The sequence below is a fragment of the Larus michahellis genome, chromosome 11 (genome assembly GCF_964199755.1).
Source record: "Larus michahellis chromosome 11, bLarMic1.1, whole genome shotgun sequence".
In the NCBI taxonomy this organism is placed as follows: domain Eukaryota; kingdom Metazoa; phylum Chordata; class Aves; order Charadriiformes; family Laridae; genus Larus; species Larus michahellis.
In genome coordinates this window covers 4,760,175-4,787,596 of record NC_133906.1, presented here as the reverse complement: position 1 = coordinate 4,787,596, position 27,422 = coordinate 4,760,175, and positions in this window count along the sequence as shown.

The following is a 27,422-nucleotide window of genomic DNA, read 5'->3' as shown; positions in this document are numbered from 1 at the left end:
TCTGGTAACAAATGAGGAGACAACATATTTTATGCTTAGCATTTTGTTTTCCTGTGAGTGGTTTAGCACAAGGAAGAATACTTTTTCAAAAAAAACCTTAAAATGTGTCCAACTGTGGCCTGTTACAACTTTATTCCTCTGTGTTGTGTTTCTTAGGCTGCAGTATGAATACACACTAGTGTCTTGTCTGGGTTTCAGCTCTAAGCTGCCCCAGTTAGGGAATATCACAGCTTTTAGACATGACTCTGGCAACAAGGGAAAGAAAACCCACTGCCCTTCTGCATGACTAAAGGAAAAATCTGACAATCTGTTTTGATTTGCTGTAGATGTTAACAAAAGGCTTAGAGGAAGCTGGATGACACCCATAGTGAAAGCTGGTATGAAACTCCAGAATATGGACACTTTTAGTTGAGAGCAACTGAAATAATTAAATATTGATCAAAATTTATATCAGAAGAACTAAGAAGCCTGGCTTTATGTACTGATCTACATCTACATCTACTGATCTACAAAGAGACATTTAGAAGCAATATTGAGAAAAAGTATAATTTTAAAACGTAATTACCTACAAAACAAGATCACTGATCTGGAAATAAACTAGTTGTACTTAACTGGAAAGCAGTTGCCAAGAAGTTTATTCCATGAATTAATTTTTATACATTCTGTATTGGAAACTTACGCAACACAGATGAACAGTTTGTTCCTTTCTTGTCAAGAGTTATGATTATAAATGCCAAGAGCTTGGATGTGTAGTTTTTTTATCCTCCCTAGGGGGTCTTTCAGAATTAAGAACTTCTGACAACTATTCTTTCATTATGTTTGAAGCATCTTTAGAAGGAAGAAATAGTAACATTTCACTTCAAGAACAAAATGTCTAGAATTTATTTCACTCCTATTACTAAAATGATTGGATCTTGAACAGGATGTTGGGAGAAAACTCATTTAACATTCCTGTTAACATTGATAATGTTTGCTTCTCTTGCTGGTCTGTTTCTTTTTTCTCTGGTTTAAAGCATAATGAACTGATAGAATCAGAATTACATTTTTCTTTAGACAGAAGAAACTTGCGATCAGGCAGAGCAAGCTACAAATTTCTCCGCACCTCTGAAAAGCAATTAACTGATTAAACGGTCCAGTATCTGGTATTTTGATTTGGCTCAAGTTGAACGTTTGCCCATCAATCTTTGGAAGTCTTGGAAATGAAAATTTTTATATTATAAATTATATTGTTTGTATGCAATTTAATATGGTTTTTTAATGAATTTTATATGAATTTATTATGAAAAAAAATCCATTTTGTGGTTTGGCTTTCTATTGCATTCAAATGCAGGGCTATCTATGGACTTAGTGCACTTTCTCTAGAAGTTTATGAAATTGTTAGGAAACTCTTCATTCAAAACGAAATCTCAGGTACCTTCCCAGGAAATGAGGTTATCTTCCACTTAACACTCAGTGTTTCTTATAAAAGTGGAGCATGAACCATAAGCTTTGCCCTTGCTGTAGGATGATGAAAATACAGCAAAATGCTGACAGGGATTGAAAGCAATTTGTGAAATGGTTTGGAGACTTACAAGGCATTAGAAACGTTAAATATTTTGTCGGTGTTTGCTCTTTAGAGATCACTGCATGTTCTAAGGGCTGTGGAACACTGTTAAGTCCAGTGAGGTGGTGCTCACACACACAGCTGGCTGCTTGCTCTGTGCAGACCTGGTCAAGGTGCAGTCGCAAGCTATGCGTGGGGCTGGGCATCTGGAGTCACTAGGCCCCGCTGTGCTCTGTGCCTGTGTGGAATCCTGCTTCTGTGCCCCCTCCACTTAGTAGCAACTTCCCCTCGCTTACAAGGGGCAAGAGCTGGATTTCTTTTCTTCTCCAAAATCAATTTTTCACTTAGGAAAAGAAACATTTATTCATTTGATTTGGGTGCATCTGAAGCAAAGTTGTATGATATGCTGATATGATTCATGTGTAGCATTTATTAGTGCAGGTAGGTGAAGAAGAATTAAAAGATTTTTCATTTAAATTTCTTTGAATAGTGCATTAGAGTGAGGATGCTCAGATCCTTTTGTATATGTATTTTATTGTACAGTTTGTGTTTTCCCCTAAGATCTGCATTATTTCAATTTCAAGCTTTCAGATAAGCTCCAAGGAGAGAACGCAGTTATTCCAGAGGTATGAAAAAGACAGATGAATTTGCTTATATCTCTGCTGTCCAAAATGATACTCTTTGCTGTCCAAAATCAAACTGTGAAAAATGCTGATAATAGACTCTGCTCTGTTATTCAGAGGTGAAAGATAAAAGATAAACCTGTTGGCAAACAGAAACCTATTTCAGCAGCTTGTGAAGTGTGTCACAGACAAGTCTGCAATGATATTTTGTAATATCACTGATAAAGATCATGTAGTATTGAACTGATCTGCAAACATGCAAACACAGACTGAACTTGTGTGTGTCGTTGTGCGTATATGTTCATCTAGAATTGTGAGCAACCGGAAGGACAACTTTTCAAGAACTTTGTAGTAAAGTAAGAGTAGTTTATTGCTTATTAACTGTTTTCCAACTGTTTTTTTATTTTGGCTCCATTTTGCATTTTCAGTGCATGAAAATTATTACCAAAAAGATTTCTGACTCACCAACACAGTCGTTACATGACAGAGTAGCAGATAACTAACACTTGCAGCTTTAAGGGCTCAGACTTTTTAAAGATAAGGGTACAAAAGATGGTGCAGCAATTGTGCTTGACTTCCTTTTTCACTCTTAGTGCCTTATTCTGGAATCCGTATGTAGTTACTGGCTGCTGATTAACTTATTCAGTGGTTATTTGAAAGTCAGCAAACAAGGATTTTCTATGAATCTAAACCCAATTATCAGTAATATAGGAGTGGATAGGCTGGTGATGGGAGATGCTTTCTCCATTCAAACAGTAGCTCCAGTCTCACAGAGCTCACATTTAATCCTCAATGTTGTTAAGTTACCAGCTGTTCTGCCCTCTTAGAAACACAGTGACTTTTCACATTTATACCTTGTATAAATCTAATTGTACCTTGGTTGTAAATCTACTTCCTGAACTGTGTGGATGTAGGCATTCTTGACAATGCTTCCTCTTTGGTCGGACAGAATACGTTTTCACAGCAGAGAAAAGTAGGATCATAAGGAAACAGGATAAAGCAGAGTAATAAATGATTTACTAAGAAAATCTACCTAAAGTTTAAAAATCTGAAAACAGCATATTCTACTTTTTCCTTCCCTGGCATATCAACTATCAATCCCATATCAACTATGCCTTTTAGTCTGTGACTGGCAGTGGAGCCTGTGTCATCATCACCAAGAATAACCAAGAATTTGGGCTAGTTTTAATTGAATATTTGTGGCGTGTAATAAAATACAGGATAATTGGTATGCTGTTTGTTGGGCAGAATTGGGTAAATCTAACAACACCCAATTAAGTGTTGTACAGGAGAGTAAGTGCTGTTGCCTGCATGTTGGGCAGAATTGGGTAAATCTAACAACACCCAATTAAGTGTTGTACAGGAGAGTAAGTGCTGTTGCCTGCATGTGATGCTGCTGATTTATGGAAAGAGGAACCCTGGTATGGAAGAAGGCTCTTGGGCACTGCTTCTATTGCGAGCTCAGAAGCAGGGATGGCTTACAGGGATCTGCAGCTTAAGGGAAGGAAACCTTTTCCCTGCTTTTCCAGCCTCTTGCATAGACAACACCAAACTAGGTGGAAGTGTTGATCTGCTTGAGGGTAGGAAGGCTCTACAGAGGGACCTGGACAGGCTGGATCGATGGGCCAAGGCCAATTGTATGAGGTTTAATAAGGCCAAGTGCCGAGTCCTGCATTTTGGTCACAACAACCCCAAGCAACGCAACAGGCTTGGGGAAGAGTGGCTAGAAAGCTGCCCAGCAGAAAAGGTCCTGGGGGTGCTGGTCGACGGCCAGCTTAACATGAGCCGGCAGTGTGCCCAGGTGGCCAAGAAGGCCAACAGCATTCTGGCTTGTATCAGGAATAGCGTGGCCAGCAGGAGTAGGGAAGTGATCGTGCCTCTGTACATGGCACTGGTGAGGCCTCACCTCGAGTGCTGTGTTCAGTTCTGAGCCCCTCTGTACAAGAGGGACATCGAAGTGCTGTGGAGCATGTCCAGAGGAGAGCTACCAAGCTGGTGAGGGGTCTGGAAACCAAGTCATGTGAGGAGAGGCTGAGGGAAGTGGGCATGTTTAGTTTGGAGAAGAGGAGGCTGAGGGATGACCTCATTGCCCTCTACAACTACCTGAAAGGAGGTTGGAGGTGGGTGTTGGCCTCTTCTCCCAGGTGAATAATGACAGGACCAGAGGAAATGGTCTGAAGTTGTGGCAGGGGAGGTTTAGATTAGATATTAGGAGGAATTACTTTACTGAAAGACTGTTCAGGCACTGGAACAGCCTGCCCAGGGAGGTGGTTGAGTCACCATCCCTAGAGGTATTTAAGAAACATCTAGATTTGGCGCTTCAGGGCATGCTCTAGTGACAGAGATTTTAGGGGGTTTTTTTGTGTGTGTATGGTTGGACTCGATGATCTCAAAGGTCCTTTCCAACCATGAAGATTCTATGATTCTATAGGTCCTTGTCTGTGTCTTCAGCCCTGGCATCAAATTTAACTGCTAGGTCTTCCTTCAAAAAAGATTAGCAGAACTAATAATAGTTAAGTGCCCCTGTTGAAGTCAGCTCTCAGATGCTAAATATGTCTGTCAGAATTTTCCTGGAAGAATGCAAATTTACAGTAAATGCAACACTAAAAGCAGGAGTATTATTCTCTAATACATTTCTGCACGGGTCAGCAGATAAAGCAGATACATTATGCAAGCCTGGCAGCAGAGACAGTCTGTCTCAGAGGCATTTTATTAATTTTCCAAGAATATAAATCAAGGTGATGTCATGTTGAATGAAGAAAATATTTTTGCTCTCATTTCCAGACTCTCAGTAATCATTAAGTACAGTAAAAGGACTGTAAGGGTATTAGATTTTTGACCCAGTATTCACCACCAGTAGATCCTGCTAACAGTGGGAATAGTCTTAATGAGCAGTTTGCCAGAGAAAGATTTATGTATTTTCATTATAGGCAGATTTTGTAGGATTTTTAACCCTGTGTCCTGAATGGAAGCTTTGAGCCCGTTACTAAGAAAATCGTAAGACTGGTTATGGTACATGAGGAAAATTAATGCCTTAGAGAAATGGAGATGTGATTAGCTTCCAAGTCTTGGTGTTGAATTTCTTCAGAATGGCATGTCATCTTGCACTTGCATGCATTTCAAGGGATTCCTTCTCTTCCTTAGATTAAATATTTACTTTCATTCAAGGTGTTTCAGTCTGAAAGCTGTCCTTCTACAGCATCTAGTATAGCGGCATCCTGTTGTGTGTTACTCTCAGATTCTATACCATAGGAATTTACATTATTAACAGCAATAGTAATAATAATAATAGTGTTTTCAGGAGCAGGGTGCCCATGACAGGGGTTCATTGCTGAGTCTGACAGAAACACACTCACTGTTGAATTGCACATACAGCTATTGATAGTACCCTAGATCAAATTTAGGTATGTATATCTGAAAGCTTTAGCTAGAATAAAAAACTGGCATTTTTTGAAAAACAATAAGTGTATGATGCTGTGGAAATGGATGTGGCAAGACAGGCTAATTGAACAGCCAGCATACTGTACAATGTGTGCATAGTGTTACCTAAATGCTGAGTCATGCTTACTATGTGCCTATTCCTTTAAGAATTTTGTAGTAAGATGAGTCACATGCCCCTTAAAAAAAAGTATTTGATCTTTAATAAGAGAATTTTTAATAATCTACCTCAATAAAACTAGTCTGCAAAGCTAAAATACATTCCATTAAAGAATCTTCAGTGCCACTTCACTGAAATTCCAGAGTGCGGCCACTTTTCATGACCTGCCTTATACCTGAGCCTTCTTTAACAGAATATTCTGTTAACATTGCCAACATGGGCTCAGTAAGGTAATAGGAAATTAATTTCATTTAAAATAAAAATAGTTATGGAATCTCAAGGTGAGCTTCGTAAAGACCATATTGCCACTAAGTCCTGGGAAGATGACTGCATCTGCTTTACTTGATGGGAAATTAGAAATGTAGGTCTTTCTCCTGAGACATATCACAGTGCATTTGGCTTCCTGAATTTGAAGCAAACCAATACTGCAAGAGAAAATGCAGAGGATGACTGGAACAGAATCAATGACTTAGCTGAATCACTTAAACCAACATTCCTCTTTCATGTTAGAGCAAAACGGTGTTAGAGCCTGAGTTATACTAAATTGCTGCTTAATAAGGCCAGAAGGAAGTCATCTCTTTTCAGCTAATTCCTGTTCAGCTTCCACAGCTATAAAACACTTATTAAAGAAAGTTTAGCAGCTGTGCTGCTCTCTGTAGCATGAAAAATCTTGATTAAGGTCGGTATACTGGAGTCAATGAAGCTTAAACCTTGATATACTGGGACATGGGGAGGGGCCAAATTGGCTTTATATCCCCTAGTATCCTGCTGACCAATCCCCAGAAGGCTGTTTGTTTTGGGCTCTGAAAAGCAGCTTGCCAAACCTCCTGCCTATGAGATAAGCATCACGTTATCTGTGCCTATCTGCAAGGTTAAGAGCAGCAAGCAAAAAGCTGTGGTCACAGAAGAAAAGGGCAGGATAGTTTAAGCAACCTTTGAGGCTGAGCTTTTGGCATTCCTGCTTTTGAGAGAGAAGAATGTGTCTGTTTGGGGGAAAAGATCACCTTTAAGTTTTTTAGACTTCAGACGTTGGATTTGGGGAATATATTTCAGCTGCCTATTATAGTTGCCATAATAACTCTCAGGAAAGCTGTGCCTTGCAGTATTGTTTAAATCACCACTTGAAATATGCCTTCATTGAAAGCGTTAATGCACGGTCATTAGTGATTAATGCAAATTGATTATGTTGATGAGTCAAGTTCTACTCTGAATGACACAGCCTTGAATCTTAATTTTTATCTACAGCTTTTCTAAGGAAGAAGGCAGGTTTCTTGGAATAAACGTCTGGCATTCCTGGATCAGATTCTGTAGTCAACTACATAATATAACTCCGTGGTTAAGCAAAAATGAGTGGGAATGACACAAGTGGGGTTATACTTGTTTATACAAGTGTAACTGCTGGCAGTGGATCACTGACCAGCCTGACTTCATGGTGTTCTCCATGCAGTTCATTAGCCCTGCTCCAAGTCTGCCTGATCGTATCATACCAACCTGCTTCCATCCTGGATGTCAGACTTGGAGAATTTTACCCTCTGTAATGTGTAAACCTTCCTGCCCTTTGGGAGAGGATATTTCTCCAGCTGTCGTGGGTTTTAGTGACTTGAAAGACTTTTCCAAGAAGCTGCAAGGAAGTAATTCAGGTGTATGAAGTTTCTGACGCTGATTGTCTTCAGTGGCTCTCTTGAGATCTAGGCTTTCCTGGGACTGAAGCCTCTTCTGTTGGCTGAGTGGGGGAGCATGAGGCCAAGGAAGGAAGAACTGACATACTCCTAAAATTATTCTATTTGATTTTTTTTTCCTTTTAGATGTTTCTGCAAAGCAGTTACAACCTGGCCTTATTGTATCATTGTACCTGCCTCAATTTAATGCATTTATGTCTAGAAGAATAACAACTACTACATTTTTTCTGGATAACGTAACATTTTTTCAACTTGAAACATAAGAAATTGCCACTTATATCACCTGCTAGGTTATATCTTCTGTAATTGTTAACCATTATTTTCATAGACGAATACAACTGCAAAGGCATTGCAATGAACAGGATGTAAACAAAGGTAAAATGGTATCTGCAGCATGAGCACTGCACACATTTGTTATTTGCATGCAGACTGTTAGTATGTGCAGATTTTACTCCTGGTTTTGATTTTAATTACTTTAATTAGTATACCTTCCTTTCCATTTTTTTCTGTCTCTTCTAGAAGTATTGATTCCATTGTATATAGAGCAGTTTAAGTAGTATCATATGACTGAAAAGAATAAAACCTAGCACGAAGTTGGAATGCTGGCTGCTACAGATATGGTGGTATTGCAGTCACAGGATTAAATGAGGTTTGATTTCTGCATTTGTAATATTTTTTTTTTTTGGGGGGGTAAGATGTACAGGACTTTGAATTAGATTTGAAAAGTGGGGAAAAAGCTTCGTATAGAGTTTGATTTTTGCTTTTGCTCAGTTTTGTTTGTTAGTCCTTGCAACAAATTAAATATATTTAATTGCTTTTATGTTTGTTTTCATTTTGTACTTATCCTGGAAAGTATTATAAAATACATTCCCACAGGTAATGAACTGCTGTAAATGTTCTGATGAAAAGTATCTAAAATATCTTTTGATTTCTTCATTGGTAAGTGAAAACTTTTCTCATCTCTGATTATAAAATTTAAGATTAAAAAAAATCCCGAAACATCAAGATTAATCTGGAAGAGATTTCATCTGTAGCATAGGCTTACAACCTCTTTCTGTAACTTGCACTCATCAGCTGTTATTGCAAAATATCTTAGCAAGGAAAGAATGGATAGTAGCTGGACCAAGGCCACTTGAGCAAAATGCTGATTGTGAGATTGCAGTTACAGAATCAAGAATCGTGTAAAAACATATTTTATGGCTAATGAAGATTGGTTAATGAGTAACTGGCAAAGAACAGTTCACACCTCTGTATTGTGGGTATTTAGATGTAATTGGCTTTAGTGAAATCACATGGCTATTGTATTTTATTTGTATAACCTTGTCTGATTTACTAACAATCACTTGAGTGTTTTTACAAGTTTGTATCTTTTTTCATTAAAGCAGAGAGACTGACTCATTGTCCTTAATCCATCTGTACACAGACAGTCTCTGATGTGCATGCCAGCATCCATATTTAGGGAGAAGTTCAGCAAGAATGAGACTGTGTTTCTGTCAGTGTAAGTGGCAGCAAATTCAGGCCTTTGCTGTCATGCTACACGTAACAAATTTTTCTGATATATGTTCTAATTACAAATAAGACTGATGTTTCAATGTATTGTCTTGGGGTTATGGTATAAAAGGTTCAAGGCACTATCGGTTTTAAATGTTGTTCAGAAGTTTAGTATTATTGCTGATAGCAACGTCAAAGCATGGCATTATGAAAGGAAAGATGGCTTCCTCTGGACTGTCAGCCTGCTAAGTACTTGTGCGTTCTGGTTCAACCATACATACTGAAATGCTGCAATCTTATTTATTGGGGTTTTTTGCTGACATCTGTTTGGTGATTTACTATTTTTATGCATAGAAGTCTGCTAGATCATCTTACTTGCAAAAGTCATCAGTAGTTAGAGATCATGGCAACCTAGCAGTTCTGCAGTTGCAATTCATAAGGCGTATAGTCATATTCTCATGTATTTACCGATGCAGCTACTCTGTATTTTGGCTACAAATTAATTCCATCAAGAATGGAGTTTCCCAGCTGTATCCATCTGCATCGAAGCAAAAGCTGAAAAAGAAAGAAAAAAAATTTAAACAGATCTACCATAAAAAGATCAGGCAATTCAGTTAGGAAATAATTTTTAAGTGCGCATTATATTAATTAAAGATACAATGCTTAAAGACGTAATACAGAAGAGTTTAAAAACAATTAGCTTTGGTTTATTTCCTGGAAGAGAAAGCTAATATTCTAAGCTGGTTTGGCGGACCCGTGAATATCCTAATTTCACTCTTTGTCTTCCCTGATGTCTCTTCCTTCTTCCCCTTCTCCAAACGTGTCAGAGAACTTAAGTTATTTCCAAGGACTCCAAACAATTTGGTGTAAAATAATAACTTGTTTTTTGTTTTGTAATTTTGTTATCAGTACATTTTATAAACAAGTAAGTATAGTTACGTGGTTTGCTGGAGAAACCAAGCTTAAATTATCTCACAATTACAGTCTAGCATGAACAGAAATTAATAGCCCAGATCTTTTAACCGAAACATTCACTGTTTTACACTGAGGATGAATTCTGTTGGCTAGAGTGGACATAAATATGCCCGGTATGTAAAATATATCCTCTGTGTTCACAGGCTCATGAACATCTATCATGGTAGGTCATAAAATATTTCACAGATCGTCTTCTTTTCCTTTTTCCTTTCCATCTTCTTTCCTTGTAGTTTGCTGTCATTTATTGCTATACCACTTGTTTAATGTCTTGCACAGTTAACAGAATTGAAACATTTATACTGCAAAGTACTGCCACACTATTGCTCCCATATAAACATATAATAATATTAAGTATGATTGATAATAGACAAGTAGAATTGGAAAGGTTAAGGGTTAAAGGGTTCTGTGTTATGAAGTAATGACATCCTCCTTCCAGAAAAAGTATTTTTCTTTTATGGTAGACTGGAAAGTTTCTGAAGAGCCTCATGTCACCTTCTATAGTCATGGGTACCTGACTGTGTGTTTTTCCAGTTAGGGGATGTACCCCAAAAATGCAGATGGAAACCCAGAAGTTAATGCATACGTTTCATTAGAAAAAGTAGCTGTAAAAAGCAGTACCTCCTTTTTGATACTTCTGTTTCTTCTCTGTCAACAGTTCATCTGTATTTAGATGAGAAAAACAAGTTATTACTTCAAAAAAATGTTATTCAAAGGAACAGTGTGTGGAGGTGAGCCAGTCTTAGCGTTTACCTGTTCATCATGTAGTTTTCAGCTCCAGTCTGAATTTCATAGTTTTGCAGATATCTGGAAGACAGAAATAAAAATTTAAAAAACTCAAATCTCCCAAGAAGCTATAGCAGTATTAGAGCTAACGTTGGTGAGAATCAGCAAAATACTGAAGCCAGGACTTTGAATATTGAAAAGTTCCTTGGTTAAGACACTTAGATGGTGATTGATTTTCCAATTATCGGACTCCTATAAAACATGTTAAACTGTGCATCCAAACTCTTTAAGCATGCAGAATAATTAAGTATTTTTAAGTTTTACTACTTGAGGTACACTGATACTAGCTAATATCAGCAGCAATAGATTTACCTGCCTGATACAAGCAAAGAGAAACTTCATCAGGCACAGTGACATAATTGCCTTAGGTCTTTGTCATTTTTTTGTTAGTCTAAGATCTAATTCACAGACCCTTTTCCACGGATATATTTAAGCTTTTTAGGTAACCGTTCAGGCAAATAATAACAGACTTTTTGTGATCTGGTATGAAGGAATTTCTTTAGCACTGACATCAGTAAACCATGAGCAGTTTGTTTTCAGTGTGAAATGTGGCAAATTTAGTTTAAAGATTATTAAGGAAGTGTGTTCTAATCTCTCCTTTTTTCCTGTGCTAGAGATGGTAGGAACTAAAAAGAAAGAGAATCGGTATTCTAGCATTTGTATTCATCTGGGATATTTTGTTTGCAGTCATATAGATCTTAAAACATTCATGTAGGAAGAAATAACAAAATCAAATATTATTTATTATTCTCAGAGCTGCAACTGTTACTATCTTTCATTTAATAAATACTGTTCACAATAAACTTATACCTTTAAGGTGAACCTGCAGGACAGAGGAAAACTAAAAGATAACTTGAAGAATAATGAACCTAGAGATTGCACAGAAGTTCATGTAAACACCAAGCTGGACTAGTCCTTACTAGAAAACACCTGTTTCAGGCTGGCAAATGCAGTATCTACTGGACAGATATGCACTTAACTACCAAGCAGGCACAATTAACAAGTGCATTTTCCATATATCAGGAAATCTATTGCCGAGGTGTCTAAAACAAGAAACTGAAATTTGTGCTTACCGTAAGTGCCCTGAGACCTGAAGAGTACCTGTTAGCACTGTTCTGTTTCTGTGATGTTTCACAGATGTTTTTTCAGCCCAGGCTTTTCTCTGCTACTGAACTCATGTGGGCTAAGAGGGAAGAAGCATGAATAAAACTGGATATAGCTAAGAGACCTGCTCCCAGGTAGGCCAGAGTAAAACTAATTTACTTGGTATATTTATAATTTGCACTGAATTCATTACAGAGACTAATGAAGACATATGCATTCAAATGATTTCTCCTAGGGCTGATTTAAGAAAGCAATTTGGAAGCTAGGCTTAGAGGGGAAACAAAAAAGTAATGCCTAATTCAGTACAGTAAATTATTCTGTATTATAGAGATTTCCGTGGTAATTTGTTCTTTGTAGACTAGTATGTGCAGACCTCCCTCTTGCTTGTCATCTCCTTTGTTATACTCAACTCTTAGAATAATTTTCCGTAATTCTGCAGCACAAATGATCTGGTCATCAGCCAAGTACATCCTTCTGTGTAATCTAGAGTATCCAATAATAGAGACACAAGGAAGGTTACGTTCATCATTGGTGTCTCCACTCAGTTTAATAGATAGACCTCAGGGATTTTTTCCCTTGCAGGAGATAAAGAAACTATGTATGACTAAAAGGTTATTTGATCAGTGAAATGTTTTTACAGTAGCCTGTACTTGATGGCTCCTTTGGTCCTGGATTGGTACCTCCACAGCTGCATGAACTGCATTTCTCTGATTTACTCTTCTTCCTCGGAAATACGGTCAAAGCTTTAAATGTGGGGATATGAGAATATAAAAGTTATGATTATCCTCTGCAGTAGTGCAGCTTTGCTGAAGAGAGTAGGTCGCATTTGTTAACAGCACTTTAAGACCTGTTACACCACCCAAACAGTGCCATCCTGCCTTCTGGAGAGGTTCCCACAGGTAGTCTGCTGTAATTCTGCTGCATGGCACAAATTAGCAGAAGTGGCAATGAATCTAAACGTTTGGAGCTCTTAGGTACAGCGTTGAGCTGTAAGCAGTTTGTCAGAACAGTGTGTGCAGGGTAGCTTGCTCTTAAGAGAGAAGGTTGTCCCAAGAGAGCCATTAATAACATAACCCATAAACTAGGAGTGGGGAGAATAAAAAGTTTGCTTAAGGGCTAATTAGATCTCTGGTAGGTTGTGCACTTACACACCCTTCATGTTACCGTATAACAAGATGAGCAAGTGAATTTGCTAGTGGCTATACATTTATGAAGGGCTATGTGTGGCACCTGCCGAAGGAACTCCCTAATCCCCTACAGACATTCAGAACATACTGTTGTGGATGCTATAATATAGCCATGAATTACAGGAATCAGTAGTGTTAAGCTGTTTTTTTTCTTACTGCTATTCTGTGAAATCTAGCAACTGGATCAAGATTGCATTCTTACGTCTCAAAAGCGTCCAAGCATCTGTCACACATTGTTTGTACTTACTGCCACAAGCTGAATTTTGAAACAGAAGCCAGATGGATGGTTTCAGATCTTACTTTAATCCACACTAGGCATCCAGTCTTACAGCACAAATATGCTACTGCAAAGAAACCCAGTGCTTTAGGGGATTCTACATTATGTACAGGGTTAACAGGAAAGCAGCAGGCCTAATATATGTGTAGTACAGGAGTTGCCAGTGCAGCAGAAATATTGTTTTCTTTCAATGATTAATGTGCTCAATAAAAGTGTAGCGTCTGCTGCCAGTTTTCATTAACAAATAAATGAAAAACAAACCCGCGTGGTAGGCAGTGTGTCTGGGGACAGCTTAAACAGGACTGAGCTGCTTTAGATTTCAGTTATTTTCTTTAGCACAGTGTGGAGCACTTTCTTGTTTATAGGATAAACACAGGGGATTGAAGTGATCTGTGTAGCACACAGGAGTGGTTGCCAACCCATAACATTCTGCAGAATGCAAAAATTCCATAGCTGCTCCCTTGGGAGTCATAGGCTGCAATCTTCTTGCATGTTGGTTTCAGTGTAAATAACAGTTAAATCATCAGGACAGACAAGCTGCCAATAAAACTTTGAATAAAGTATTAGTTAGTTCATATTCCTTCTTTCATGACACAAGTTCATCAGACTCAGAGCTCAGCCTCTGTATTGGTTCAGAAGATGTGGTATTTCACACCACATTAATACAAGCAATGCATAAATGTAAGACTGAAAATGTGTGCTTTTTTAGATTCCTCACAACCAAGTAGACTCTCTGAAATGCTATAGATAACTTTATTTTTAGCCGTTGGTGTTTATTTGATCATGGTGTCTTTCTCTTCCACCTTTTGTCCTTATAACTTCATATTCACCAGTTCCACCATCTTTGACAAGAAGAAGAAGGGAAGGAGGGTTGATGTACAACAGTGCCTCACACAGGGGGAGTGCACAGTGTCTCCTTACAGACATTGCACAATCCACACAAGCTGAGAACCGTTGTGAGTATGCCATCCTCATGGAAGTTTTGATCAACAATTGCTGACTTCAGTGATTCTATAACATTTTAAGAAGCCCGTCTTTCTCAGCTCTAGCACTGCTGAAACTGCTTTCCTTCCTGGAAATTTGAGAGTGAGGAGATCTCAGACTGGATGTGACTTTGCATCTGTGACAATAACTTCACTGAATCAGTCTCAGGATGTGTAACAATTGGAGTATTGCTTTCAGCATTTCCAGACAGTTATTTCAGGCCCTTCTGTATAGAAATTAAGTTCTTTTAAACAAATAAGCAGAGACTGTTTCCAGCAATGACGTGACTGTCGTTCAGTCACATGGAAGCCTAGCAATCTCCAGAGCCATCTGTTTGCATATTTGCAAAATACAACTTATTAATTCATATTGCCATGAGAGAATGGCAAAAACATTTCAGTACTAAAAACAAAAGATACAAAACCATCATCACCTGAGGGAGGGAATGGGGCAGTCCCTGTAGGTTATATGATGAGGGACAAGGACAGCTTTGGGCATCTAAGTTATTTGTTCCAAACCCGATGAGTACTCTAAGCTTAATGGCAGTACAGAGAAACTAGCTATACCTTCAGCTGTACCTGTGAGCTATGCTGAAACCAAGGAAACCTTCCCTATAAATGTTATATAGGAGACCAATTCATCTGCACTGCTGTTCCCATAAAATCAGCCTCTCCCAATTGTCTTCTCTGCAAAGAGCAAAATATCTCCAGATAGAAGAGAATAAGCTTTGTGATTTCAACAATCACAAAGGCTAGCATCAAAAAACATGTACATACCAAATAAATGGGATTAGATTTACAGTTTTCCTGTACATGACTTTGGTGCTTAGTAGGAACTTGGTACTCCTGTAACTTGTACGGTCACACATTGAAAAGAATTTCATGTTACTGAGAACAGAACCTAATCCTCAGTCATGATGTACTATAACTATCATCACTGTACAGATGTGATTATTTGCTAATGAAAGATATCCCTCTATCCTTTTAATTGCATCGCACTTTTCAATCTTATATTCTTTCTGTGGTGATTATGTTCCCTGTCTAGCATGGGTCATCAGACTCTTCAGGTGTGTACAGTGTGTGCTATGCAGAATGATGCATTGAGCAGGTGTGGCAAAGGACAGGGCAGTTCAGGTAAAAGGAAATTGAAATCTATTTTCAAAGAGAATGTACAAATACCTTAGTGTTTGATTTCCAGGGTGGTGATTACTTGCAAACGGTAAGATAAGAACATACGGGACAAATAAGAGCAATAGCCGTTTGTTATATCCTGTAGTAGATTCACCTCTGGTTTAAGCTGGTGTTTGGTGGTATGAACCAGAAAACAGGGACTCTGGCAATGTAAAGAGAAGCAAAAGCCTGAATTCCCTCTCTCTGGTGAATTCTTGGGCCTGGCAAGCTATACACAGCGACACTGATTTCAGCAGCCTGTGCAGATCATACCCATGCTCAAGCTGACCCTGCTCATTTACTTGTAGTTGCTTGTGCTAGAGAGCAGATCTTGGCTTGCGTGTGCATTCTGATTTCAGGCGATACATTGACTGTGTTTAAACCCTGAACTCTAATACCAGCAATGTGATCTGCAGGCTCAGGAGGTGCAGTGTGTCATGAGATTTTGTCCAGCTTATACTTGAGCTAGGCTAAAGAGCATAAGGAATTTGGAGCTTTTACCTCTTTCCCTTGTATTTATAAAATCATTCTACGCTTCTGTACAACTTGCAGTTCCAGCCACAAGCTGTAAAAGTTGCTGTGTTCCAGGTCATAAATTGGGGTGAGATGGCAGTACTGTGTGATGAGGCTTGCATAATACCCACGCAATTTATATCTGACTTAAGGCTTTGCTATTAATTCCTCACTTTTATGAACACAAATTTCATATCCTGTTCTTTTTCCACTCTCTGAAGAACACCTCCTGTTACATGCTATAGGCAGAAATCTCTTTCTAGACAGTATAAAATTCCTCGAAATGTAAGGCAGCGAAGCAAGTTCATCTCTGAAATGAGGTTATGCATTTCCCCATTACCCAGTGCCTCACATCACTGGAAAATGAAATGAGTTCCTGGCCTGAACGTTCCTGCTGTTATCTAACTCTCACTGTGTACTTCATGTCAATTATTAACATCAGCAATGATAGAAATCTTAACACATGTTAAGAAACAGGACTCCTACATAATTTTTGTTAATCTGTATTATTTTGCCCTATGATCATTGTTTTGGATCCTACCTTTCTCCAATGTTCTCTCCCACTTGGAGTGGTTTGGACTGATATATTGCTTTCAGTCTTTGGAGGACAGGGTGCAAAAGCTGTTTACTGTCTTTTTCACCCTCCAGCCTTCTGTTTATGAGTTAATTTTACCCATTAATACCACAAAGACTTTAACAGAAGACAGTAGACACCATTAAATAACTTAGCTGAGCCCTTGGATCAGACCATATATATACTAAGGAATTCACTGCATCCGCATCATTTATATCTGACTTAAGTGTGAAAAGCGTTATTTATGTTGGCCCACTTAATGTTTTTTCAGTGAATTTCAGACCCAGTGATGCTCTTTTGATTTTTCTTAAAATAATAAATAATGAAATGTACAACCTGCTAACTGCTAAAAAAGTAAACATTCCAGTTATGTAAAGCTTGGGTTTGGGGGTAGGAGGAGTCTGTATGGATGGATGTACTTTCCAGGCACTTGGAATGAAGCATGAATAAAAGGGGCTGATTTGGCTTTACTTTACTTCCAATGCAGGTTTGAAACAGTATATGCTGACCAGGAGGTACTTAGGATTCTCCAGCTGGGAAGCCTGAATGTGTATCCAGTCCCCAGGAAACACTAATCTTGGTACAGCGTGTGTATTGGGGATGGAGGAAAATGTGACTAGAGACATGTCTTTCTGCTATTTCTTTTCAGAGGATACAGTTTTAAGCTTTGCCATCTGGCAAGTGTCAAAGCAGATTTTCATCTCTTTTAACCTTCTCCAGGTTTGGGTTTTGGGGAAGAGATTGAGAGCACCATAGCTTGCCTCTTGACAGCCTCGCTGTCTCGGCCGTTGTCCAACAGAGAATGGTTACACCCTGAATCTGACTCAGGAGCTGGGGAGTGAAAAAAGTGCAGGACTGAGCTGATGGTATGCGGGCTTCCCAACTGGATAAATGATGTGTAACCCCACCCCCATGTTTTTTCACTATCATAACGTAGTTGCCTGTGTGTAAATGGCATCATATGTGTCTTCTTTCTTTATGTAATTGAATACTGCTGGGTACCTGGGACAATGAAATATGGAGATCAGCTAGGAAAAAAGCTACCAGAAACTTTTACAGCTGAAGTTTCCCCAGCTTCATGAAGCCATATCAGAACAGCTGTTTTAGCATTGTAGGCATGAGATAGTGATTTATTCTGAAGTCACAGCCTGTTACTTTTTCTCTTTTCTTTTCTCATCTGGAAGAAAGCTGCCAGGACTAATCCATAGATGTGAATGTATTCATCCTTCTCTGCAAGAAAACTGATCTCTGAATCAGAATTCTGAGAGAAGTTGGCTGAATGTCAACAATCCACTTGGTTGCATGTGTACAGGCCATACATTAAAAGAAGCAGAAGTATTAAACAGTACCAGAATGAATTTGTGATTCAGGCATGTAGAAGTGCTACTTTTAAATTCCTAGGAATTATGAAATTGCAGAGCCTGCTTGGATTACAGAGCAGTATAGGACAGTCATGACAATATAGATCCTTTTTTTAGTCACTGGTATGTTTTGTCTTTAAGCTGTATGGTGATTCAGTCTGGAAACTGTTTGTGTTTGCTTTATTTCACATCAAAACACTTATTAAATGTATAGAAACTTTGTAAAATCAAGAGCATCTAATTGGATTGTTATTTTAAATGCAGAAGTCTTAGAACAGATTCCCCCAATAAATGTTAGAGGCCGTGTTAGGTTCTGATAGACAAAATGTCCTAGCAAACCATCTGTTGAACTCAGAACGTCAGAAAAGTATGTTGCATTTTCTTTTGTGTCAACTGTGTCTAGCTGCTGAACTACAGAGCATGCAGGAGATAAAATATCTGCCACCACTTCCTTGAACCGTTTTTCAAATTCTTTGGTATGTGGAGCTCTCTGTGTTTCAGTATGGCTTGAATTTGGTATCTAGCTTCATGGAGCTCCTTGGCCAAGGACTGAATGAAACTTACTCTGTTTAGGATGCTGTGCAATACCAGATACCCTGGATATTGTGTTGTTTCACAGTGTGTTATTTCATGTTCACAGGCAGAGGGAAAATCAATTGCTGGATGTGAGCATAAGGCCAGTGAATGTGGTAGCTCTTCTTCCCCTGTAGCTCTGCTTATCTTTACCCAAGTCACAAACACAAATATCTCATCCAGAGATGCATATATCACCAGTGCACTGGCCTCTGGGAGGGGTTTAGCACTCACCTAAGTCCTGCCAGCACAAGTACTGCAATGTTTTGATGCTATCTGAATGTCCCCCATCAGGATTGGCTGAGCCCAGCCATAGATAATTTGCTGTAGGATCAAAACACACAGTGCTAAGCACAAATAATTTTGGAAGAATCTATACATTTGGGATGGATATCAAGTATGAGATCATGATTATATGATAAATGTTGCTGGTTATTCCCTTTTGCAGTCGCTGAACACTTTTCTGATGCCAGGAGCAGTTCTTTGTGTTTCAGGTCAAATGCTTTCTCAGAAACAAACCCAAAACTCACACCCAAAAACAACCAACCCTGCAAAAGAAATCAGGAAGAAATTAGTTTTTATTTTGCAATGTACTACAATTGTGAGAGAGGAAGATGTTGAGAAGCAGTGGTCATGAAAGTACTGTTAGAAATTTTCTCCTTAGTACACAAGATTTATGATGGAACTAATCATGTTGATTTCAAGAATAATTCCAGAAGGCATTCTCCTGGAATGAGAGAGGTTTTATTTTAGAAAATTCAATTGAAAAAAGAAATTATCATAATACGTGAATTACTATCAGTTATGCAGTGATGTACCAGTATCAAAGTTCTTAGCTGACCTTGGATGGATCACTGTGAGAATTCAGCAGATCCATTAATTTAATGAGCTGAAAAGTACACTATTAAGACATATAGCGTGTATGAGATTTCTATATAATTTTATAGTTGTGGTATCAGTTATATAGGAGCATGGGTGGATATTATCACCATTCAAAAATGGGGTACCCGAGACACAGTCTCGTTTGTCTTGAACTGTTGCACAGTGATGGCAGAATTGGAGATTGTACCTGCAGCTCTCGTTTTATTCCTCCTCCAAGTCTTCAGAATACATGATAACTTGCCATCCCTAACTCATCAGTGCTATAAAAGGCACATGTGGTGTCGTGATGAATTTCCAATAGACTAGAAGAAGTATTAAGGCCAGTGATTTGGGGATTATTCATCTGGAATATAGTTATTATCTATCATCTGTGCTCAAGGAAGGAGATTAAAATGGAAATAGGCAGACAGAATTGTTACTAAAATGATCAAGGAATTGGAGGGTTTCATCATAGCATAAAAGAGAGAAATGTGTTTAATTAAGCAAAAGAGAGGCAGTGTTGGGGCTAACAGATAATGTTGACACAAGCACCAAAAGCTGTAAGTTGGTTAAGAATAAATCTGGAGTGGAATTTTTTTTGGTCGTCGATTAGAGCAAAGAAATTTTGCAATAGTCTTCCAAGAGAAGTAGTGAGAGGGAAAAATAATCTAATTTTAAGATGGAACATAATACTTTTATAAAAGGACAAAATTATGCAGTGCCATAAAAGGCAACAGTACTCAGTTACTCATGAGATCACCTTGCAGTTGGTGTTCCTATAATTCTAAATTTCTGTGTACCATTTGAAGGAATGAACAGAATTATTACCACTCACAGGCAAGAATTTCATTATCACAGACCTAGGCTGTTTCTTGCCCTAGACACAGAGCTATCACAATTTTTAACAGATTGCTCTTAGGAGGTATTGGTTAATCAAGGACTGACACGGAGGGCTATGCAGATGTAGCTGCTACAGCATATGGGACATATATCTGCAAACTGCAGTCCTGCATCATCTGCTACTGTGGGTCATGTGGCACTACATGGACAGCAGAAAAGCAGGTGAGCTAATGATACTGCCTTGGCCTTGCCTTGTTTTTTGCCTTTTTTTTTATAATTAATGTTTACAACAACCTTAATTCTATGCTGTCATTAGAGCCTGCTGTTACGCTAAGGCATTATTACCTTTCTGTAAGGCGATTCTTGAAATACCATGGTGCCCTCTTGAGGTTGCATATGTGTTTTGGGTTTGGGGTTTGTTAGCCAGTTACTGGAAAGAAAAAGACATTTTAATGAAAATCTATTTCTTATGGAAATAACCATATTAGGCTTGGGGATTTCAAAGCCATCTCCATGTTTTGGATGTTCCAAAAGGAACTGGGCATGCGAGTCCTTGCAAATGTAATTTCTCCACCTTAATTCCTCAAAAGATCTAGAGGATCATGTGCAGAAGTGCCAATGGCTGGGAGTAGACATAGGCTTGTTTGGTTACAAACATTGTTCTATTTAGATTTAAACACAGAAATAATTTGCAGCAGTGGGAGGAATCACGTTTCTAGAACTCTGGCATTGGCCAACAGTCTTGCATGAGTTTAGTCCTGCTACTGTTAACAGTGGTAAGGGATACAGTGACTGATACATCTTCTGCTACAGAGATCTGGCTGCCTGATCGTTTCTTCCAACTGCAGTGTCCCATTTGCAATGATTGCTTAAGAGAATTAAATGTGTCTATATTGGCAAAATGAGGAATGCAAGCGGTTAGAACAAGTGTTGTAAAGCACATGCAAAGTATAAGCACAGAGGAGGAAGACAGTGTGACAGAAATTGCCTCTGACGGTTTGGGGTTTTTTAACATTAAAAAAAGTGAAGTTATTGGAGTGACTCTGTGTAATAGTCTCTCTTAAATGAATTGTTTAACTTGAGACCAGATGGACAATGGTGGGAATACGCTTAGGTGAAGTAGGTTGCCTAATTGCTCATTTTTTATTCCTTGCTCTGGGAATCAATTTATAGTACAACGTGTTCATCAGAGACAAACAGACTGGAACAAAAGAGGAGGGAGCTGGTTAGGTCCCATGTGTTCCTGTGCCACTGTAAGCAATGGATTTGACAGGATATGAGAAGACATTTTAGCCATCTGTCTTCTCCCTTTCTGCTGCACAGTGCCTGTGCCATTCCAAGCGGTTCCTAGAGAAGATGAATGATAGCAGCTAGAAGCAGAGCTATACTGGGAGTGTTTTCTAGTGGCAGAAAGTTTGACAGAGCTTCTACTGCCTTGACTAGAGGCAAAGGTTTCCATTTGTCCATCTAGTTTTAGAATAATTGCTGCCTGTCCCTGAGGGTTCATTTCAAGCCTCAGCTGTGTTAACATGAGTGGGACTCAGAGCCAGTGCGATGTTTGGTGAAGCTTCTTTCAGACTGGCTGCCGTGCTTGGCAGACAACACTTGGTTGGCAATGAGGGTGGGAATGATTGGCGGTTGTAATAGCAGTGCCAAAATGAATGCTAGCCTATAAATTTCCATTCCAGCTGCTCAAACAGGAATCATGGGTCCTTGTAGTGCATCTCGAGTCTGCCTGCCTTGACTAGAAACTCGTAATTGTGCTTCACTGAGCAAATATCTATGGAATGATTAACACCAATGATGAACCGCAAAACCATTCCCGTTACAGGGACAAGTGTTACTAAATATAGGAGAAGTATGTATTCTTAATATCATATAAAAGGAAAGCTAATGCCCTTTTCTGGTATCTTCTAAAATTCCTGAAAAATAGGCAATGGTCCGTGTATTTATTTTTTCAAGAGTAGATATAAATACTCCTTAGCCAGTCTTTTTGTATGCAAAATTTCCAGGCCCCCAGTACTGTACTTCCTCATGCATATTTTTAAGTATTCTTTTATTCTCTCTGTAACGATTGGCACATATAATGAGTAAACCACCACTACAAATAAGAAAAAGCCAAGTAAAAAATGAACTAGAAGTGTTTATAGTGAAAAATAACTTCCTTTTTTACAGCTTGCCCAGTTGAAAGCCAAACATTTACATTCACTTTTAAATGATCATGCTTATTTCCAGATCCAGGATATACCTGGTAGGGTCAGCAACCATGTTAAAAAAAAAAACAAACAAACAAACCCAAAAAACCCCAAGAGATTGACAGAGTTTTATTTCCAGTATGGAATGTGTTTAGAACTAATTTGAGAAGCAGGACTGCTGACACAAAAAACTTAAGTTTCTTCTTGAAAATTAATACTATTTACTGACACCATTACTTTTCCCAGACAAAACTTTTAATGTGAAGAGAGCTTAACTGAGTACCATCTCTTTTCTTTCCCTCATGCAGAACAGGTACCCATTGCTTCTCACAGCAATGTGACTCTTCAGCAGCTTTCCGGCCTGATACAGCATGCCTCGTCACTTGTGTTGTTCAGAACTTCTTAGAGACCTGCAAACTGAAAATACTGACACAGGTCCTTATGCCCTAGGATATTGGTGCGTGATTATAGAAAAATAAATGGAGAAAAGATTTATGTTCAGCTGCCTCCCACCTCTCTAGTGGTGTTGCTCTCGTGTTCCCTTTTTAAAGGTCTGTTTACTGGAGAGGGAAGAAATAGATAAAGAGGAAAGTAAAATAAGGGGGAATTAGAGCTGTTAGTCCCTTTTTCTTGTTACTACTGACATCACTGTGACAGGGGAAAGATGGGACACGTAGTGGGCATAAAAAGGCACTCTGAGCCTGTTGCTGGTCCCACTCTATAATTTCTAACAGGACAGTCTACCCCTCTCGATTACATCTGGGATACATCTTCACCATTGTAGACTGCAGAATTTTTAGGGTAGGATTTGACTTTGACAAAGAGGGACTTTAGTCTGAAAGATGTTCCAAAGTGTTAAATGGGTGTAGAGTAGGTCTCCCAGGTGCTAAAATGCCTCCCTGTAGTCCTGAAGTTCCGGGTGCACAACTTGTGTACCTCTAAGATCTAAGTAAGGGCAGATTGCTGGAATAGCTCGAGCTCCATCTTAAAGCTAGCAAGGTTTTCACCCCTGCTATGTTTACTGGAGTGCTCAGCCCCTCATTTGAATTTCAGATACTTTCTTCTAATTTCCAGCCTCACTTTGCCAAATCATTTTTAAGCCCCTGTTCTCCTTGGGCTTTCATGTCTTTTCCTCCTGCCTGCTGTTATCAATGGATTTGCTTCTGTTCCTTTCCACCTTTGTTTGCTAGGTTAAACAAGGAAAGATCTGTCAGCCCTGACAGTTTTCCCTAGTGGTCCTTCTCTGTTCATTGTACCCACCCTGACCATGGGTGTCTGGACCCATTCACAGCTATGTAGTTTCCTATTTCATCTAACTAAAATTGGTAATTGTTACATAATGGCACACAAATTAGACTCCTTGACACACTATTAGACTTCTTCAATGTCTGCCAGATGAGAAAAAAAGCTCAAAAGGGAAAATATATCACCCCAGTTTATCCAAACACAGTCACCTCTAGGGCTGCTGAATTGTCAAAAAAGAATCATGAATTTTTATTATAATAATACCTATGATCTGAAACAATTTCTGTAAAAACTGCCAGTTCTGACAAAAAAAGAGCAGCTGCTGGAAGGCAGTATAGATTTTTGTTGGACTTGTTCTGCCTGTTCAGGGCTCAGCCATGCCCAGAACATCTCCAGAGTGAGCAGTATCACTCCCCTTATGCAAGCCTGGTATCTACAAGAATATAGCCACGGCAACCCAGATTGCACAAGCATACCTAACATCTGGAGTAAATATTCAGGAGTAGGAGAGTTTGCCAGGTACAATATTCTGCTCTTTGTAGTACAAATATGAAAGTAATTTTCAAAACAATAAATAGTGACACATACACAGTTCTGGGATAAATTATAAGAATACTGTTGCAAACACGGCCAGGATGCAGAGCTGCTTTATGAGCAAAATTGCTGAAAGAACTCTCAGAAATAGAATTAGGGACATGATGACAACTGGTAACAAAAAGGCATTTTTAAAAATGCCTATACTCTATTTTCTGTCTCAATGACAGCTCAATTCTTCAGAAATTTCTTCCTTTGAGATAATGCATATGCAACCAAATCGATGTGTAACTTTGTAAGCCAAGTGTACTCAGTGATGTTTTGCCTATAACCTCTAGAGCAGTGCTTTTCAGGTTTTCTGTGGACCCTGAGGTACTCCAAGTGAAAACTTGCTTAGATATTTCACATGCAAAAACTGTTGTAGAGCTGTTGTTGAGATTCATGCACTTTTCATACTTGCTGTATTGGTTTGCAGAAGTTCATGGAAAGTGCTGTTGTGAAGTTCCTAGTTTTCCTTTCATTGTTGTCAAATTAACATTAAATAGAGGCATTGCTCGTGCACTTAGTTTTAATATCTGCTGTTATCCTGGTGAAAGTTCTGACATGAAACCTAAGCACACACTTAGTAGGAGCTGTAAAGTATCTGTGTATTTCTGTGCTACATTTCATCTATTTTATTCTGCCAACCACCATCTGTATCGTATTTCCCTAAACTCCTGTGTTACAGCCTTAACAGAGGAAAGCTCAAGCTTTTGTATGCAGTAGAAATATGCATCAGTAAACCAAAGCAGCAGCTGTGAACTCAGCATCTATAAACTGCTGTTTTATATATTACTCTTCTTTTAAAACTGAAATTATACATAACATTCGACTTAATGACTAGCCTTGGTTCATTTTGCCTGAAGCCATATGACCTTGAACTCCGACACTGTCTGATTTCAGGCTAAACAAGGTTGGTCTGGATTGGTACTAAACTGTGACGAAACAGGAAATGACCTTCAGTAACAATGCTTACCGCTGGGTCAGAGAGGACGTATTCAGTAAGGACACACTTTTTCCTGAGTTGGTACTGAACAAGGTGGCAGGCAAAGTGTTGTTATTAAAAATGCTGGCCAAAGTACAATTTCATCAAAACCTAACATATTTAGTCTTGTTCTAAATTATAAATAAGATATCTCTTTCTATCCTTGCATTTTTATATCCAAACTAGAGAAAGGTATCAGAATATGAAACAAATGATGTGTAAAGTATTATTGTATTATTAACTAGCAACAAGTTGTTTCTGTCTCAGAATTTGAGGAGTGTAAAAAAAAAAAGATATTTTATCTTGACAGAGCCAAATAATTTTTTTGCTGAAATCTTTATATAGAGATCCTATGAGACCAAAATTCTCATTTTCAGCACAAGTTCCTGTAAAAGCACTCATCTGCAAAGATGTATGCAGCCGAAAAGAAAATGTAATGTGACTTCAGCAGATTATCTGGGCTTGTCACATGTTTTGGCAGTCTTATTGGTAGAAGAACCGTCCATAGACATTGTAGGCTTAAAAGCAGCCAGTATTATATTACTAGAATTTCTTATGCAACTGTTTTTATGGCTTTAAGATAAGATATTATATACTGCTATAGTAATCCTTAGATAAGTATAGTTAATAATAGTAAGTTATACAAATTGTCATCTCAGATTCTGGTTTTTGGCAATGGAGCATTTTGTTTTACATGGTTTCATTCTGCTACTATATACTTGTTGCTTCTGAAGTGGCACAACTCTAACCCTTTCAGATATCCAGATACAAAGTTAAGTTCTGTTGTTTTGTACATAGACCCGGAACCCCTACTTTTCAGACAGCTGAGACAAAAATGATAAAAGATTATGTACATAGCAAATAGAAAGTATTTTATATTCTCCCTTAAGCTGTCATGGGCATCTTCCTAGTGAAGTAATGAAGGAAATTCCTGAGGACCTTAACCACAAGCAAAAGGTAGGAAGAACCAAAAGACTTGCACAATCCAAAAAAGTCTGTCTTAGAAAGAAGTTTCTGTCTTTGGAGGTAATTAGAGAAGTTATTGAGAAGGTCTTGAATAGAGACCTTGCCCTATGGCGTCTTACTCATTCCTGCCACAGTGACGCATGAGAGGAGTAGTTGTGAATTTCCATATAATACATATTCTGTACATATATAATACTGAGAAATTTGAAGTGTTACTTTACTCTGAAAATTTACTACAAATCTTACTTCCTTATTAGTCAGATCTTCATGCTGTGTATATTCAGTTATAACCTTTTTCTTTAATGAAGAAAAAGGATTAAAGAAACATTGCTTCAAACATTAGTCCCACTGACCCAACTCAGCTAAGAATTGGGGAGCTGGATTCATTTTCCATTGCATTAGCTGCATTTCTTATGAGGTTCTAGATGGTGACATGTACGCAGAGACCCTCTCATCAGCACAGAGGTGATGGAATCACTGCAGCCTGCAAATCTCTCCTGGCTTTGGTAGGATAAGAAAGAACTCATTTAAACTGACAGTCCACAAGACTGGAAATTAAAGGGAAAAAAGTGTGTGTGATGTGATCATAGTAACAATTTCAGAACTTTAAAGACACCGATTGAAGTAGAAAATGTGTTGAGTGTAAAAAGAGTATGAACAAACCTGATGCCTTTTCAGAATCTTGAAGAATGACAGTATACAGATTGCATACTTGTTTTCTCTTTCCTTCTAATTGACCCTCGATACAGTTTTCCCCCTGTGATTATGAGTCAGCCTGGGCTCAAGTGTCCTGCAGGACATGTAGTGGTCTTTCACTAAACAAATATAGATGGCCATCTGACCATAATTTTAAGTAAGCATTTGAAGTCATATAGATAATCCCTCGTACAATTTGGCATATTCGTTATTTGGAGAAAATGGAACCTATTTTCATTAAGATCAGATTATCAGTTAAATGCTTTCTGCAGTATAAAGTTGTTCAAGCTTCATTATAAGTAATATTTAGAGTTTTAAATTCAGGAAAATGGTTTGACAGCATGAGGGATTTCGCTTTAAACGTATGTTTCAAATATTAGATCATAGTGAAACAGCATCTTTATGTGACCTTCTGAAGGTCATGATGAAGAAAAGACTTTTAGGTTGTTTTGGTAACAAACGTATCACCAACAATGGCAAAAAAGGACAGACTGAACTTATAAACATTACATCAGACGTGTTGCTAGAGATAACATGTTTGCTAAACTTCTCAAAATGAGCTGATACCACAAGTCATCTCATTGTGATCAGCACTAGGACTATTTCCTGCTAAGACTGGCTAGCAGA